The 15309-nt window shown below is 44.9% G+C and overlaps 1 protein-coding gene across 1 annotated transcript in view; it reads right to left on the bottom strand.

The window, feature by feature from the left end:
• Positions 1-14500, bottom strand: part of BHLHA15 (basic helix-loop-helix family member a15) — a 33193-nt gene extending 18693 nt beyond the window's left edge. Inside the window, exon 1 of the mRNA XM_018570955.1 lies at positions 14389-14500. The gene's annotated coding sequence lies outside the window, so the exon portion shown is untranslated. The remainder of the gene's footprint in view (positions 1-14388) is intronic.
• Between the last annotated feature and the right edge of the window lie 809 nt (positions 14501-15309).

Here is a 15309-nt window from a genome sequence, read left to right on the forward strand (position 1 = left end):
TTTTTTTGCATATATCTAGCAACCAGTAAATATATACAAAAACATAGAAACAAAATTAAAAAGTTACCAAATAGGTAATTACTTTCCTGTGTCTCCGCCGCTTACTCTTGTCTGAAAGTCTGAAGATTCTCGAGCGGCCGTGAAGGATCATGAGGCGGGCGCATGCGCCGTAGAGATCTTCGGCCGGGAGAAGAGGAGAGACACAATGTAAGTCAATGCACAAAGCCCGGCAGCGTGCATGCGGACAGACTGGGGGGAGGGGGCAGGAAAACACAGCAGTCAGTGCCGGATCAGAGACCGGCACCAGCACTGGAGGGATTGCTGAAAACTAATGGAAAGAAGATGATCGGATCAAGAGGCATCATGTAAGGTAAGTCCATAAAGCAGCAAGGGAAGGGGGGAGGAGAATGTGACTTTAATGTCACTTTAACCCTTGCAATGTGCGGACAGCCTAACTGCAAGGGTACCGATTTTTGTTTGGGCTTTAAGTAAACTGTAGACATTAGAGCATCAGTAGAGGTACTGCTGATATCAATGCTCCAACAACATACTGACAGAGTATTTTGAAACTCAGTCAAGGCTGCCAAAGACTGTGCATCACCGTGACCTCCTAACATTGTTCATGGCGTGTCCTTTTAAACTGCAGTAACCTGCTTAGTATTGACATTTATTCTCTGCATGTTCTGTTCTTCACAATGTCTCCAAATCCACTGTGTCACTTGTATCGTGACCCACAATTCATATTCCCTAACATGACACTAACCTAGCTGAACTCTGAAGCCCCGACACTAAGCCATTATTCTTTATACTCACATGACCCTCCGCTGCAAGCAACCAGTCTGGATCCTGCTGACAGCTCTGCATTAAAGATGCCAACGTGACCTGTCAGCACTGGGGACAAGTGGCCAGCTACTGTATATGCTGCCAGTTTTAATAGTGATTTATCATAAAAAAGCAACAAAAAGAAACATAATCAGCCGTAGCTTCGGCTGATCCTTCGGCAAGCTTTGGTTGCGGGAGCACTTCGGTTCAGTCGAAGGGCTGCTGTACGGGCTATTCACTGAGCAGGAGTGTCAGCCGAAGCGGGGAGAACGGCCAGCCAAAGGCCGGCCTTTTGCCCCGCAAATGACAGCTGCGTGGAGCCAGCCGTGATGTCATGGCTGGCTCTGCCCAGTTGTAATGACAGTTTAGTGCCCCCAAATGACCAGGGGACGCTGAACTGTCATTAAACAATAACAACTGGGCGGAGCTCAGTTGTTATTCATTGGCCGTGACCTGCTAGAAGACTCTAGCAGGTCCCGGCCAATAGGAAAGAGTTGGGCGGAGTTAACTGCTAACTGCTAGCTTCGCCCAATTGTTTTGGATTTTTGCTTCTTTTTTAAAAAATCTTAATTTTTTTTTAATTTTCAATTTATTTACATTTTAAAATTATTTTTTCAACTTTTTTTAAACTATTCTCATTGATTTGCTATCCGTGGTACCGAGCAGAATAGCCAAGCCGAAAGTCGCTCAGTGGCATTTGGCTATTCACGATGTTGGATCGGCTGAGTCAAAGTCCTTCTGCACTTTGGCTCAACCGAACATGTTCGGCTCACTTCACTAGGGCTCGGTTATTCCTTCGGCAGCTTTGTGAATAACCCCATAAGGTGCCCACTGATTGCCTAAATGCCTGACACCAGGGGGGAAGATTTTTGGGAGTGTTCTTTTTTATAGAAGAAGAAAAATACAGGACTGTTTCATGTTACTTGTACAAGTCATTCATTATATTTTCCACTTGTTTGCACAATTATCTGGAATGATCCACTCTGCTCTGAGAGCAATCATCATAAGGGCAATGCTACTCGTGAACCAATGATCAGCTATTGCCTGTGAAACCTACCAGATCATGTGAAAATCTTGTGTATCTAAAGGTGGCCATACACTTTACAACCATCGCAAGACCTTAGACCTTGCGATGGTTGTAAAGTAATTAAAAAAAGTACGATCTGCCCATCTTGGATCATCGCAAGCCCGCCCCGCTGTGGCTTCCGATGACCGCAATGCTGAACGGGCAGTGTGCGCGTGCGCACACCGGCACGTTCGCCATTTGTCTCCCGAGCATGCCACAAACCAGCCGAAAATCTTAAGATTTTCGGCTGGTTTTCATGCCTGCCATACACTTTACGATTATCGTACGATCGCGGGATTTCTCGCAATTATCGTGCGATAATCGCACAGTGTATGGGCACCTTTAGTTTGAATGGTGAAGGTGAAAGCCTAGTACAAATGTTTGTTTCACTTAAATCCTATCTCTAGTTAAAAAGAAACAAACTACCCTTGCAGTGGGCTAACCCTGCACTGCAAGGGTTAACTGCTCGTTTTTATCTCGGGCGATACCTTTACATACCTGATCCCCTCTCCCGCTGCTCCAAGACAGGCTACCAAAGCCTCTTCCCCCTTCTGCTCCGGAGGTCCACTGACATCATTACCTTTAATGCAGGATCCATAGCCCCTAGCACTGCATTAGACATGAGGACGCCGAGGGATATTCCACAGCTGCAGCGGAGGGGACAGAGGTGACCTCCGACCAACGGGGGAGAGGGGATTATGTAAGTGCAAAAAATAAAACCCCTAGACAAAAGTGAACAGTGAGCTCTTGTAGTGTGGGAGATATCCAGAGACAGGCTTTAAATAACCGATCATTTAGTACAATATCTTAATAGGATCAGGTTGTACGGCGCTAAAAAACTCACAGTAGGAATTTGGACACTTTCACTTTATCTGTTCACTACGTATAGAGGACTTATACTTATATATATATATATATATATACACTGAGTGGCCAGATTGTTATGACCACCTGACGTTTGCAAATTAGCTATAATTTCGCACTGAAGTTGCTAGAGGGCCAGACCATTATAAAAAGGGGAAACAGGTTGTTTACCACGACAGTAGAAGTGATTTGTTTCTGAAGATATGGGTAAACAACGTGATTTAACAGCCTTTGAACGTGGGATGCCACTCGGAGCAATAGAGCGAGTATCAGCAAAACAGCAGAATTAGTTAAATGTGCAAGAGCAGCTGTTGTTAAAGTGTTTAAAGATTGGACTGTCAGCCGAAAATCTGGGTCTGAACGTGCAAATTGTGGCCGTCAGTGAGTAGTCAATGTTAGGGCAGAACGGAGAGTGGCAAGACTGGTACAGGACAACAGAAGGGCAACAGTGCATCAAATTACTGCGGATCTTAATCAGGGATCCTCTCAAATGATCTCTGAACGCACTGTTCGCCTCACACTGCATCGTATGGGATATGGAAGCCAAAGGCCTGTTCCAACACCTTTTCTGCCTGCAGTTAACAAGATAAAACGTCTCCAATTCGCACAGGAACACAAGGATTGGACAGTCGAGCATTGGAAAAAGTAATGTGGTCCGATGAATCACGTTTCCAGTGGCATCATGCAGATGGCAGAGTGAGAATTTGGCGGGAACAGCATGAAAGCATGCATGAGTACAACCCTTCAAGCTGGTGGGGGCAGTGTTATGGTTACGGGGCATGTTTTCTTACTGCCCAACAAAATAACTTCATCGCTGTTCATGAGTACATGGTGCTGTTATCTGCAATACCACTGACAGTAGTGAGACCATTCTAAAGAGTGACAGTACAAGAATGAGGTATACAAAGGACACAGGCCATTAAAAATGAACACCAGGAAAACAGGTAAGCATATATGAAATACAGATATGGGAGTTGTTTTACCTGCCAGAGGTCTTGTGTTTGTGTCTGTCCAGTCTTGCCATTTACATCAGCACTTGGTGACATGAATTTTCTCTAATTCCGTTAAATGATACAACTTGGTCTCCTATCTGTCCCAAGCTGTGATTGGAAAGTGAAGCACCAACATCATACCAATAAAGTCAATGCTATTGTCCCTCTGCTCTCTCCTCCTGTCAACCTGTTAACTATCAGTACCGTCATGCATGCAGTACACATGATTAGCTCCTAGTGCTGCCTCTCCTTTTTTCAGTCTAAAGGTGGCCATACACTCTACAACCATCGCAAGACTTTAGTCCGCAATGATGACCGCAATGCTGAACGGGCAGTGTGCGCGTGCGCACACCGGCCCGTTCGGCATTTGTCTTCCGAGCACCGCTCTAACCGGCCGAGAATCGTACGATTCACGGCTGGTTTTCGAACATGCTGGTTCGACAGAAGACGTGCGACCGTACAGTAGAAACGGTCGCACGTCTCTGTTCACACTGCAAGATTATCGTACGAAAAACCGATCGCATACGATTATCGTACGATAATCGTGCAGTGTATGGGCACCTTAAGAATGGTTATACAGTGACAAGGGGCTGCCTTAAGTGCAAGGGGGCTGCCTTTTTTTTTATCTGTCTGGAGTTCAACTTTAAAGCAGAACTGGGTCAATATTTTATTAACCTTGCAGTGGGCCTACCCCCGCACTGGGTTTATAGGACATGAGGACACTGAGGGACATTCCATCCCTGCGGTGAAGAAGGAGATGGGCAGGAGGAAGTGCTCGGAGGATCAGGTGAGTATAACTTTGTTATTTTTGACCCTAGGGAAAAATGAACACTTGACTCTTGCAGTGCAGGGGTGTCCCCACTGCAAGGGTTAATATAAGTTCTTGTTTAAAGAGTATCCCCAGACAAAAATGTACTTTTAGTTTTGGATAGGGCAGAGAATAGTGAGAACCCCAGCCAGGTATTTGTGCTATCCATGGCTCCATTAGGGAGATTTTCACGTTTTGCTCCAATGATAATGTTGTCACATAAACAGGAAGTGAAGTCTCTATTACACAATATCAGTACAGCACTTTGTGGGAGAAGGCAAGAAACTCTTGTATCTTTTTATTGTTGTCTGTGTCTCCGCTGAAGATTTCCCTTTACTTCCTGCTATAGTGACAACACTGCCAGAAGGACAATAATCACAACAGGACACGGACTGGAAACAAAATAAAAATGAAAGCTCTCTGGGATTCTAACTGTTCTCTATTCTATCCAAAAAATAATTGGCAAGTCATACACTTGATGATAATTGAAGGGAACTTGTGGGTTTAGCTGGGCTGAGTGATCAGCCAACTTTGCTTATTACCTGGCTCATCATGACAGGCCCAACATCTCTCAGCATTCTAATCCGTATCACTCAGCAAGCATATCTAGAGTGCCTCAGTTATATGATTCCAGACGACAGACAAAATATAGAGTCACAGTAATGGGCAGATGATAGACATACATTGTAATGCTCTTGCAGGAAGCATACTCTACATACGTATGTTTTATGTCTTTTTAACAACTTTTATTGTAGTTAAAGCAGATTTAAACTCAAAATATAATGCAGCTTATTAGTCCTTAGATGGGGGGGGGCACAATCATTTTCTTTCCTGTACCTTTTCACTTGGTAGTAATGCAAATAACACACTTCCTGTCCCTGGGTGGCTAAATGTACTAATCCATTGTATCTATGGAGGAAGTTATGTTATCACCCAGGCTGCACTTCAAGCATGTCTGCCTTTGTTCATCTCCATTACATAGGGGTGGATGGGATTAGTGATTTACAGAAATAGGATATCATAGTTTTATGCTTGCAGTTCAGCTCACACGAAGTGACAAGGACGCTGCATTTCTGGTAAGAGCAGCAGGTAATTTCTGCACTTGCTGAAAATGGTCTGGGCCCCAGCCTCTTCTCTGTCGGCCGACCATCACCGCAGTTGGGCCCCCGGACCTCCATCCGGCCCAGTCCTCCCTTGTCAATCGGTGGCAGAATCCCTCAGCTTCTACCCCTGGGGTGGCCGCTGCGGCTCCACTGCCCGTAGTTCCGCCCCTGGGACTGTCCGTGGCTGTGCCTGCGCCGGGAAGGAGCAGAAGGAGATAAAGAACCGGACAGGCACTGCTATGAACAGCTATCTGCAGGTCCCCAGATGGCTGCCAAGGTCACCACAAGGGCGGGAACTCGGACAGCCACTGCTGTTTAAAAATGTAAAGGGCCGGTATCGGCCTTAAGAATCGGGGCATTTTCACGAGTACAAGTACACATGAAAATGCCTGGTATCGGCCCCGATACTGATACTAGTATCGAGACATCCCTACAGCCAACCGTCAACTGGCCAAACACTGAACAAATATCTTGGAGGAGCAAGGGCAGGTAAGTGTTAAGCTGGCCTGCTGGCTTGACCAAAGTATGTGGCCAGCTTGAGACCCTTGTCCAACCTCCCCTGTTTGACAAAAGTACACATTTCAATTGACTTTTGGCAAATCTGCCATTTCCAAAATTCTCAACCAAACAGTGATTGCTGCCAATGAGCTGCAGTAACTGATCATGTATTCTGAAAGTGGCACACCCACCACCATCAGAATCAAACAGCCTGGCAGGAGAGGGGATTCCCCCACCAATGCTGTTCAATGTAGATGGGCGAATCAAGCATATTTTATCATTCAGCCCACGGGACTGAACAAGAAAAACCTATCTGTGTATGGCCAGTCTAAGACATAGGGGTGGTGGTCATATAAAGGTACTAAAAGTATAGTGTAGCGTTCACCCCTGAAGGAGCCGCTGGATGAATTGGGCTCTGCTAGCCTGGGTTCACAAGTTCCACAGCAGCCCCAAAAAGCACTTACCAACCCTCCAGTGGCAACCAATAAACTGGCTTCCACACTGATGTTCTGATGTGTGATGAACTTTTACTGAACAACTTTGGGAGAGAGGGTTACGGCACAGGGTTAACACCCATGATGTTGTAGACAGCAAAATAAAGGAACATAGTACTTGCAGCCTTCACAGATAGAGAACCTTTAAGCCGACCCGGCAGTCTGTGAAATTCAGCTCCTGGTTGCAAAGTACCAGATGTTGTAGCTACCAGTCCATTAAAGAAAAATCACCACACTTCGGTAAAGGACCAACTCCTCAGGTTCACTATGTACACTGAAGTTCCTCCATGGCTTCTCCATCTCTAAGCTTCTCTCACTAGGCCTAGGTCCCAGGGCTAGAGTCTGAGCACATGACCATCCTGCAAAGGCAGCCGGCCTCGGAGGATCAGACAATTCACAGCATTTTTCCCTCGGGCAGAAGCCCAGGAAAGACTGAATTCCTAAGGGCACTTCTGAACATTTATACCCTCTCCCAGCATGCACCACTGGTTACAAACCTCCTAGTGGTTAGTTGAGGAGGTACAAACATTCCTAACTCCGATTGGTGCATCCTCCCACACTATTGCAGGGACACTTCCCAGAAGCAATCAATCACTAAAGCTTAGGGAAAACATCAGAAAACCAAACTATCAATCCAAATCAGTGACTAGCGCCTGACAACCTCTAAATCTAAGCAGGCAGCCCAGCTTAAGACAGGGTGGCTACAACAGGTATCCTTTAAAGGTAACCAGGACTTAGAGACATTGATAGGCTGCAATTGCTCAGCACTCCTTCTGATAATGCTAGATGCCTATCTGTTATACTAAAGCAAAAGCCCCAATCATTTTAAACAGGTGACCTGCAACAAGTATTCAGTTCATTTTTTCTTTAACAGTGCTTTAAGCAAACTTTTTCTGAAGTCATGAATTTACGTAAATGAAGATGTAATTGGATGAAGATCCATTGGAGTGCTGGCGACATACTTTCTTCTAGGTGTCCCCATGTCACTTTGAGTTCCAGTGTTGTTGATGCTCCTTACGAGCCAATAAAAACGCCCATGTGCTGACATGCTCATGCTACAGAGAGACAGTGAGAACACTGCTGGAATCTCATCAGCAATCTTGTATTGTTGTCAGCCCTCTTCTGGAAATGATCCTGGCTGCACACAACCGGCAGGACCACCAGGTTAAAAAGAAGAAATGTAGGCACCGCATGAAAAACACTGGGCTCCGAGATAAAAGTGCTGGGTAAGCCAGTATTTGAGCCATTGTCAGTTAAAGTGACTTTGCTGCTCTAGAAATATCTTGCAGTGTGTATTCATTGTTCTTGGAGAGAAAATGCACACTTCATTAACAATCATTAACATTGGCATACAGAATTACATACACCACCTACATAATGTAATTTCATTTAGGATACGGTTAATAAAACCTATGGCTAAAGATTTATAAGGTGAGACCAAAAAGAGGCCATTTAGGTAGAAAGTGATGAAGTGATTTTAGACCTCCCTAAAGAAAAAAACATCTTAGTCATAGTAGAACCTTTTTAAAACCAGACAATATTTTAAGTCACTTACAATGGATGCTGCCTGTCCATATTTAAAAGTTTTAGCTTCCTGTAGAATCAGCTGTTCTCCTGAGTGCTGGCCCTGACATCTTGTTTAGAGTGGCTCCTTTCCCTTGCCGGGTCCTGTGGAGCCACCCTTGTGTGTGTAAGCTGTGTGTGTAAGCTGTGTGTGTCTCCACAAACATGCTGGCACAGCAGTGCGAGCCACTGCTCCTCCTCCCTTCTTTAAAAGAGAAATAAGGCCAAACCTTTTTTTGGGCTTTAGTCCCCTTTGGGTCACAGAAGTACAAGTACAAGTACTCCTGTGTCCCAAACGCCAGCCGGCTACTGCTCGCTATATGCTGACAGCGCAGAGCCACACTGCAGCCGGGAAAGATCCCAACATTATTGTCCACATCCACCCCGTTACCTGATTGACAGCTGCCTCTGCCTCTCTAGAGCCATAGCCAGCTGTGCCTGTCGCCCCCCCCCCTCCCCCCCTTTGTCTGTCCCTCCAATGAGCGCTGGAGGAACAGAGAGGGGAGGGGGGAATCCCTGCCAGGGGGCAGCGAATGACAGTCACTCCTCTCTGCAGGGAGAAGCCGTGAGCTGAATGATCAGTGGTTTGTGATCGCTCAGTTCTTGAGCTATAGTGCCGGTATGTGACACCTGCAGTATTACATGCTGGCTCAAACTATTGAGAAGAGTACTTTTTACACTCCCAAAACTTCTCCTTTAAGCTAGTAGATGGACGGCTGCTGGAGACTGTGCTCTCCCTTGTGATCTTGTACTGAACAGGAAGTTCAGGCAAGCTGAGTTGAGCTGAGAGAGTTGGTGACTATAAGTGCTTGGGCAAAAATGTTATGAAATCCTTTGCTGGGCAAAATATATATTTGTTTGATCTAGATTCATTGTTGAAAAAAAGTTAGAGAGGTTAATACTGCTTTAAAGACATGAGAAAACATGGAGGTTGACATTAATGGCCTCTTGTTAGAAAAGTGCTGGTAGCATGGCTGTCATACTGATCCACTGGCTTTAATATTTCAAGTCACTGACATAGAACAAGTAAGCAGATCAGACATCCCTGATCAGCATATATGTCCCAGGTCAGTGACTCAGAAATGGCTGCTTCCTGAGGATCAGCCAGGTTATTTGCATTTTTAGAAGGTCAGCAATAGCAGCCCTCATAGGGAGATAAATAAAACTTCTGCAGCACACAAAAGTTAATCAGGTATATTCTCTATCTTCCTGTACAGTACAAGCTAAAAGTATTACAAACAATGTGAGGTCTTCACTATGGAATCTCTTTTTCTGGCTATTACCCATTCATGCAAGTCCCTTAGTTGATAATGGAAATCATACTTATATTAAAATAATAGTACCTATGGCATTATCCTTCCTGTATAAAAGATCTGACACTTGAACAATTGTATTTTCAGTGAATATGCACTCAGCAGAGGCATATCTACAACAAATTGCGCCCCTGGCGTCTTCCCAGCTCCCAGATGTTGGGAGTGACATCATCCCAGGTTGCTAAGAGCTGGTTGGGGAGATATGTAAGGACCTTACACATCATCCTGTCCAGCTCTTAGCAACCTGGGTTGCTCTGGCCGGCAGGTTGCTAAAACCTGGTCAGGATATCGGCTAGAGCCTTGGTTCTCAACTGGTGGGTCGTGACCCAAAAGGGGGTCGCGATCCTGTGTTCAGTGAGTCGCGATCCTGTGTTCAGTGGGTCGCCGCGTGCCTTCCACTTTTCTCGGTGAGAGGCTTCTCAGCCCCTCCCTAGCGCAGTATTGTCAGTTCTCGCGCTGAGCAATCATAGTGTTAGCTTGAGGTGGTGTGTGTTGGGCTGGGCTATGGCTGCGAGGAAGCTCCATCCATACATGCATTGCTTACATCTTCTGAATGGGATTTCAGTACAGAAAAGGCACTGTGTTGTTGGTGCTAACAGGAAGTTAGGAACACACTAGATTTCTGGCAGTTCAACAGGTATGCTTGTGTACTTGCAGCATTTTTAAAAGGATAACGCATAGGTAAATGTTATATGTATTGGGGAGATAAACTGAATGTTTTTTTTGTATTATTTTGTCCCGAGTGCAATCAGCTTTTAAACAAGCCAGCATAGAATACAGTAAAGTATTGCTGAGATAATTTACACTTGCTGTTTGTATAACTAATTCTCTGTACACTTGTACAATACACACAGATGAGTCATAACCAAGAATTCATGCTGAGAAATTGCATAAGCTTATTTAATAACACAATGCTCAATATATGAATCCGTTTCCCACAGCCACATGTCAGGCTCTTCCATTTAAAGGTGGGACCTGAGAGCTTAAATGTGATCGTGGCTGCAGGCAACATAGTCCTGATTTAAAGCCTATATCCGGGGAAGAAAAAAACTCCCCTTCCAATGGGGCTGCCCCTGCACTGCAAAGGGTTAACTGCTCATTTATGTCTAGGGTATCTGGATGCCCGATCCCGCAGGCTCCAAGACCAGCAACCGCAGCCTCTTGCCCACAATGCTCTGGCGGTCGGAGGACCACTGGCATCCTCACAGACATAGCCCTGAATTATAGGTGTGGACGCCGAGGCACAGTCTACAAGCCGGAGCATAGGAGAGATGAGGCGAGCTCCGACTGCAGGGAGAATGAGGATCAGGTACCCTAGACCTAAACAAGCAGTTAACCATTGCAATGTGAGTCTAGGTTCACACCTAGGCGACTCCTGACAATCCGGCAATCTGCGCGGTTTTGTGCATGATTGCCGCACGGGAGTTGCCAAGGTGTGAACCGATCGCGCTGTGAGTGCCATTATTTTCTAATAGCACCCGTCGTGCCGGGTATATCACGCGGTTTCCCGCTGCAATTCCGCCCGTACAAGTGAACAAATCACTGCTAAAAAAGCCGCGAGTTATGTGTCGATCACTGTGCGCACCTGCACACGTTCACGCATCCCAGGTGTCGTGCGGTGTAGTGCAGATGTGAACCTAGCCTCAGGGTGGCCAGCAAGGGGAGTTTCTTTGTCCATGGATAGGCTTTAACAGACACTAAAGCTGAACACAAGGCTGTACAGTAGCATTCAGACTAGAAGAAGGAAGGGCAGCACTAGTACCCAATCAGTTGCATTAAATGCACGTGTGCTGAAAAGGAACATGCTGACAGTAGAATAGAGTAGAGGGATGGCACATCAGTATTCTACTGCTCTTTCACTGACCAGTTATGGGCTGTGGGTAGGAAGGTGACCGAGCTGTATTGCTTTACGGCAGTAGCGAAAAGTCAGGTCACCAACCTGGGAAGTATAGCAGAAACCATACATGCATTTCACATGTGTATTTAGCGGCTCACCCTGAGTTCAGTTCAAAGTGGAAGTAAATGTGAAAAAAAAAAACAAGTCTAAGTCTCTTCTGCCATAAAAGCTTCTTTCTACAGTTCAGCAATTTTTTTCTTCTGTACGCTGACCTGAGCCCTATGTGGGCGTGGGAGTTACATCATTGGGGGCCCGGCCAATCAGACAGCCAAACACTCGAAAGCCAGAAGAAGACTGGGATGAAGATGGAAGGTGAGGGAGAAGTGCATTGCTGGAGGGGATCGCCTTGGCAGGTAAGCCTGCCATAATGTGCTAAGATCATGTGCATATAGCTTATAGCTCCAGGGGGGGCTTTTTTTTTTCTTTTCTTTTAAAGCTTTACTTCAGCTTTAAATAAAAGAGCCCATAATGCTCCGGGTAACAATACACAGTCAATCGTAACAACCAGATAGAAATCCACTTTCAGCAGCTTTTACAGATAATACCATCTCTGGTTGCTATGATCTCTGGTTCTATGGTGCATTGTTCTTTGCATTGTGGTTAAACAAACTTTATTTACTTATAAAGTTACTAAATGTCTTTGATTGACTAATAGAGTTCCCAGTTTTCAAGAAATGTCCCTGGAAATACCTCTAGTTCATAAAGGTTAACTGTACAACTAAACTGATCATTTTCTGCATGCCAAAGAGGATTTTTAAAAATTAACCCTTGCAGTGGGGCTACCCATGCATTGCAAGGGTTAACTGCTCGTTTTGGTCTAGGGGCGAAAATAAGGAATACTCACCCGATCCTCGGTCCCTCCTGGCTGGTAGATCGGTTCTCACAGCCTCTTCTTCCCTCGGGCTCCAGTGGTCTGAGGACCGGTGACATCATCACGCCTAATACAGGTCTATTATGCATTAGGACAACGAGGGACATACCACAGCGGAGAGAGGTGAGCGCCGGGGCAGGACTGAGGATCAGGTGAGTATTTCCTCTTTATATCTGACCCTAGACCAAAACGAGCACTTAACCCTTCGCGGTGCATGGGTTAGCTTTTAAAAACTTTTAAGAATTTTTCTTCTTTGAAGGGTTTTTGAACCTTTGTACAAGTTTATGGGAATGCAAAACCTGATTGAAGCACGTCAAATGCATCTATCAATAAATCCTGAATGATTGAGCAGTTAGCCCTTGCAGTGTGGGGGTAGCACCACTTCAAGGGTTAATTTTTCAAAAACAGAGTTGTTCTTTTAACTCACTTATCCCTTTTTATAAATCAATGTTCTTCGGCTTATAAAGTTAATATTTTTCCGAAGAGCACAAAGCTTAATGCTAAAAACATATTTCTGTTTTGGTTTTAGAAACGAGTCTCACTCGTGTGCAGAAGGTCAGCTACCAGCACACCATTCAGTCTTCATCAATGAACGACTTTAGTGATTTTTATAAATCATCATACTACACATATGTAGCTACAATTTTGTGATATGATGATTGATAAAATGATGGTGTGCTGGTAACTTACCTCCTACTTGTGTCCGTGCCATCCCCAAGCTATGACTAAGGCAGAGTAAGGCAGAAACACATCAGTGTTTGTTCTTTGTAAGATCATCTTCTTTAGAAGATCATCGTGTGCTGGTGGGTGCCGAGGCAGGGTGTCACCCAGAGCGGGTACCGGCTGACACCACGCAGTGACGCCAATGTGCATGCGCGTGATGTCATCATGCACGTGCTTTATGACGTCACGCACTGTTACTTGCCAACAGCCATCTTGGTAATGGATGCTGGCAGAGAGAGAAGGGGACATTCACCCGGCGGGATAAGGTATGCCGCCGGGTCTCCTAATCTATCGGGCAACTGTCAGGCTCTCGGTCCATGACCGAGTGCCCGGCTTCTCAAAGAGGGTGACAGTCATTTCTCCAATGGTGTCACACGGGTGCAGGCTCCCCCTAGTGACGCCACAGGATCCGTGCACCAAATGTGGATTACAAGGGCGCATGATAGGGGTGAACTGTGCGCTTTGTGTTTCCAGTTTCTAAGCTACTACAGCACGCACAAGGAATGATAAGGGACATATCAGTCCAGTGTGCGGTGGAATATCTACATCATTCAGGTGTATGATGCCAGTTGATTCTCTGCTCTCTGCATGACTGTATAGCAAGCTTGGAAGCAGTGTGACAGTTGCTAAAATACATCGCCTGTTTAAAACAAAAGTCTCCACCTGGATTTAGCTAAGCAAATAGGTCAGAGCCTTCCATTGATAATAAGTCTACATTCAGCAACGTTATGTCCCCAAAAAATGAGTTCAGCTGCCTACCTGAATATTCTGAATGACGGTTTTTCCATCAATGGATTTTTTTTCCCCCCTCATGGCACATTGGGCATATTCCAAGATGACAATGCCAGGATTCATTGGACTCAAATTGTGAAAGAGTGGTTCTGGGAGCATGAGACATCATCTTCACACATGGATTGCCCACCGCAGAGTCCAGACCTTAACCCCATTGAGAATCTTTGGGATGTGCTGGAGAAGACTTTACACAGCGGTCCGACTCTCTTATCATCACTACAAGATCTTGGTGAAACATTAATGTAATTCTGGACAGAAATAAATGTTGTGACATTGCATAAGCTTATCGAAAACAATGCCATAGTGAATGTGTGCCGTAATCAAAACTAAAGGCAGTCCAATGAAATATTAGAGTGTGGGACTTTTTGTTTTTGGCCAGGCAGTATATATTACAAAATTGGCAGCTATGTACTTGAAGTCGTTACAACAAAAGATTCCTTATTTAAAGGTCCAGTTATGAAGCAATCATATTATACTAGACACAGTTTTCATTGAGCTGGAAGAACTTGTGCATGTTGTAAAGTACCCGTATCTGTGCAATTAAAAGGGAAGGTAGAGTTGCAGTAAATACACACACGTTACCTGCTCTCTCTTTCTCTCTGGGGATTTCAGGGTGGTCTTCAGGGTCCAGGAGGTCAGGTGCAGCTCAGTGACATGCAGGGAGGCAGCAGACGTCTTGTGCTATTGCTGTGAGCCCGGGGATAGTACACGTAGCTTTAGTGCACGGTTGGGGAAGGGGGAGGGATCTGGCAGCATCTCACATGCAAAAACTAAACAAGCCCTCGAAGCTCTTCCAGCTGTGGCACATGCTCAGCTCTGCCAGTTGTCACATTGTAGCTCCGTAAGTAAATGTTCCCATTCCTATTTAGAAAGAACACTTAGGTAAATACGCATATCTGTGCAGCCATACTGAAACAATGTGCTTTATTGTGATAAGAGCACTTTTGGTGACATTCTGTTTTTCTAGCCTGGTGCCCAAGTGACCATTGCTAAGGTCATTGATATTTCGAAGGCATTAAAGGGTATCTATGGTCAAAACTAAAAATAAATATGGATTTCTAGATTGAATTTCCGTAAGTTCCATCCCACTCCTAATAACTATATCCATCTAGAAGTTTGTAAACCTATTGAAGATGCCCATAGGATATACTGTATTTTTTTAATACACTGACATAATATCACTCAGCACTTTTTTGTGTCACAACTCTAACAGAGCCTGCCTTTTGAACTACAACTCAACATCTGAACAATGTAACATTACTATTACTTGCTGGAAGCAATACATGATGGGATATGTAGTTTTGAGAAATCGGGATTGCATCACATCAAGCAGTTGGGAAAGAGATGCAAAGCACACTGGGAATCTAGGAAGTTGTTAAAAGTGATGGGCAGATGGAAGGCAGCACTCACTACATAAGAGATTATTTTAAAGTAAGTTTTGATTGTATTATCAAAAACAACTCTAGTATGTATTCCTATTACAATGCTGATGTTATAATAGGA

Source organism: Nanorana parkeri, unplaced genomic scaffold, assembly GCF_000935625.1.
Source record: "Nanorana parkeri isolate BGI_ZX_2015 unplaced genomic scaffold, ASM93562v1 scaffold3, whole genome shotgun sequence".
Lineage (NCBI taxonomy): Eukaryota > Metazoa > Chordata > Amphibia > Anura > Dicroglossidae > Nanorana > Nanorana parkeri.